General features: G+C 42.3%; 1 protein-coding gene across 1 annotated transcript in view; it reads left to right on the forward strand.

Annotated features, from left to right (window-relative positions):
- SEC62 (SEC62 homolog, preprotein translocation factor) overlaps positions 1-3772 on the forward strand; it is a 27707-nt gene that overhangs the window by 9817 nt on the left and 14118 nt on the right. The window lies entirely within an intron of this gene.

Genomic DNA, 3772 nt, shown 5'->3' on the forward strand with positions numbered 1-3772 from the left:
AGTGTGCTTGTCAGTCTGGGGTTGACTGCTGCAACAGGCAGTGTGCTTGTCAGTCTGGGGTTGACTGCTGCAGCAGGCAGTGTGTGTTTCCTGTGAAGGATAATGTAAATAATAATTTTATTATTCTCCCTAAGTCATTAAATGTAGCAATATTACAGCATAAACATAGTTTTTACATGTAACCTGAATTTCTTTAGTACCTAGGAAATGTATTTGGTTTTAGACTTATTACATTTTTAACTATATACTTTTATTTATGTTCTATTATTTTTTATATATTTACCAGGCCTACTGAAGGGTCAGTGATAAAAATCACATAGGCTGCACACAGTGGCTCACGCCTGAAATCCTAGCACTCTGGCAGGCCAAGGCAGGTAGATCACCTGAGCTCACAAGTTCAAGACCAGCCTAAGCCAGAGTGAGACCTTATCCCTAAAAGTAGCTGGGCTTTGTGGTGAGCACCTGTGGTCCCAGCTACTCAGGAGGCTGAAGAAAGAGAATAGCTTGAGTCCAAAAGTTTGAGGTTGCTATGAGCTGTGGTGCCATGGCATTCTACCAAGGGTAAAAAAGTGAAACTCTGCCTCAAGATAAATAAATAAGTAAAAATCATACACTAGTGCCTGCAGTGAACAAGAAGCCTGCAAATGGTTGGTGAGACTTTTTTCCAAAGCCCTTGTAGGGATTCCCGTTGTCCCTGGGTGGTGCTGACACGCAGAGCCGTCAGCAAGATGTCTTCTGCTGTGCTGTTGGGAGACTCCAGTGTGGTATCATGGTATCCCTCATGGAATCAAGATAGCTGCAGTATCTGCCTTGTCCTTTGTTTTTTTGTTTTGAGGATTTCAAGATAAAGTACAGATAACTCAGTGACACACTTTTTTTTATGCTAGGTACTTTTTATTTTTTGAAAAAATCTTTTGATGGTAAGTAGTGTTTCTAAAAGACAAAATCTCCTTCTTCTTGGAAATATGCTAGGTTTTCCTTCTATTCATATCCTTGATTTATGTAGTACTTGCTCAATATGTTTCTTCTTTTTTTTTTAGACAGAGTCTCACTTTGTTGCCCTATGTAGAGTGCTGGGGTATCATAACTCACAGCAACCTCACCTGGGCTCAAATGTTTCTCTTGCCTCAGCCGCCCAAGTAGCTGGGCTTACAGATACCCGCCACGATGCCTAGCTGGTTTTTTTTATTTTGAGTAGAGATATGTTCTCTTGCTCAGGCTGATCTTGAACTCATGAGCTCAAGCAATTGATCCGTCTTGGCCTCCCACAGTGCTAGAAGTACGCCATGCCCACCTCTAAGTGTGTTTCTTCATAAATGTTAACTAAATTTGTTTTCATGACACTAAAGTGGAACTTTGAGATTTTAGATTATTTTATGTATTTAGTAAGGTGGGGCAGACATAACAACACTCATACTTTGTTTAACGACACTTATTTTAGGCACCTGAAAACCCTCTTAAAAACCATTATTTCACAACCTGGTTTCTTAAGCTGCTGTGTTAAGGAATTAGTGTATATTTCTTAAAATGCTTAGTTGCTAAAGACTGGAGATTACTAACAGACCTTTCAGAAACAAATTTCGTTGTTGGGGTAAGGATGAGCTAACAGTGGTGCAGTCAATATTTACTTATCTTTTTTTTTTTTTTTTTTTTTTTGAGACACAGTCCCACTCTGTTGCTCTGGGTAGAGTGCCGTGGCATTTTCATAGCTCACAACAAACTCAAACTCCTGGGTTCAAGTCATCCTCTTGCCTTAGCCTCCTGAGTAGCTGGGACTAATATGTACCCACCAAGACACCCAGCTAATTTTTCTATTTTTAGTAGAGACAAGGTCTCAATCTTGCTTAGGCTGGTCTTTAACTGCTAAGCTCAAGCGATCCACCTGCCTCAGCCTCCTAGAGTTCTAGGATTATAGGCATGAGCCACTGCCCCAGCCTACTTACCTTTTATAACAATTTGTCTAATTAGAATTAGCTTTAAAGTGAAAAAGTACCTACCTGACACAAAGTAGGCTTATGTGGTGTAAAAATTAAGAGCTACTACAAATGCAGAAGCTGGGACAGAGAAAGTGTGGGCCTTGTCCAGGGCACAGAGTTTAGCAGGGACAAATGAGGGTTTGGAATCGGCAAACCGTCTCCTTCAACAAGATGATGATGCATTTAGTGGAGCAAAAGTTAAAATTGATTCACCTGCCAGTGCTATTATTTCCAGTGCTCAATCTGTGAGCCCACATCTCTGAGGATGCAGCCAGTGTCAGCCCATGCCTCCTGGATGTTCTGGAGCCTTGGTGCCTTGTTACAGGAAGAGCTCAGTGCAGAGAATATCCCAGGGACACAGTAGATTGTCGTTATGTGTTATCCCCATTTATGGCAGGTTGTTTGTGTCCTTCCCACACTAAAATGAAGGAGAGAAGCATAACTCTACCTGAGGTCTTCAGAGCCATTTCTAGCACAACTATCAAGTCCTTGTGGTGGCTGGTCCTCATGGGCTCTTGCCCAGTAACAGATAAAACCACAGAGGAATTAATGGTTTCTACTCGCATTTTCTGAAGCAACTAAGTGAGCATGATGGAATCTGAGGAAAAACAAAAGAATATAGGAAATGTGGGGTGGTAACAATCTTTCTAATGGGATCTGTAGCCCTTCATGGCCTACATCACGTAGGAACTCCTCAATGTGGGCGCCACAAGACTTTGCCCCTCAGACCTACCCATCCAGTTATCCCCCTCAGTTGTTGCACAGGCTGAGCTCACTCTGTCCCCCAGTCTCTTTGATCATGACTTGTCACATTCCCTGAATGGTTCTCCCTCCTCTGTTCTCTCAGCCTCTCAACGTGACAAACATTCTTCAAGTCCTACCAGAGCAGGTGTATTCCCAAGGTCTTCCAGCCCACGTTAGCCTGTATATCTAAAGTTCTACTGAATTTATCAAATTAGTATCGTGTAGTTCAGCCCTTAACCATTGTAGAGTTTCTGTATCGTCGCATGTGCGTTAGATTTTTGGATCTCTTGCCAGCTACATCTGGAAAGTGTGGTAGGGCTGTCCCATGTTTTACTGTTGCTCCTTAGCACAGTATGGCACTTAAGACAGACTCACCAGTGCCTTGTTGGTAGAGTTCCCCAACATGGGTGTGGCATTTCATGAATAATCTTGGGGGGGGGTTAAAAGGTGAAAAAATACAGAAGCAATTTTAAAACATTTTACAAGTGGTTTTAAAATAATTTCTTTATTCAGCAAATATTTATCAAATACCTATTATATACCAGGCCCCAGGAATCCAGTAACTGTGAGTTGGTCCCTACCTAAAACACTTCATTCTCTTCTGTTAGGGAAGGTTTGTAACTGATCACAATGCAGTGAGCTCTATGAGGAAGGCAGAATTCACAGGGAAAGTGTTCTAATCAGATTTTGAAACATAAATAGGTGATTATCCAACAAACAAGAGAAGAAAGAAAATTCATCCAGACAAGGGTCTAGAACACACTGACATGGAAGTGTGAGCAGTTCTGTGAGAACGTCAGAGCTCCCTCCATGTCAGTGCTCTGTCCTGTGTCGTGTATTTGAGGCCAAATCAATGAAAGCTTGGATATTATTATAGAGGTCAACTCAGGTCAGGGTCATTTTTTTTTCCCCAGAGACAGAGTCTGGCCTGATCACCCTCAGTAGAGTGTCGTGGCATCACAGCTCATAGCAACTTCCAGCTCTTGGGCTTAGGTGATTCTCTTGCCTCAACCCCCCAAGTAGCTGGGACTACAGCCCCCCGCCACAACACC

The sequence above is a fragment of the Otolemur garnettii genome, unplaced genomic scaffold (assembly GCF_000181295.1).
Source record: "Otolemur garnettii isolate 467f Iridium unplaced genomic scaffold, OtoGar3 scaffold00084, whole genome shotgun sequence".
NCBI lineage: Eukaryota > Metazoa > Chordata > Mammalia > Primates > Galagidae > Otolemur > Otolemur garnettii.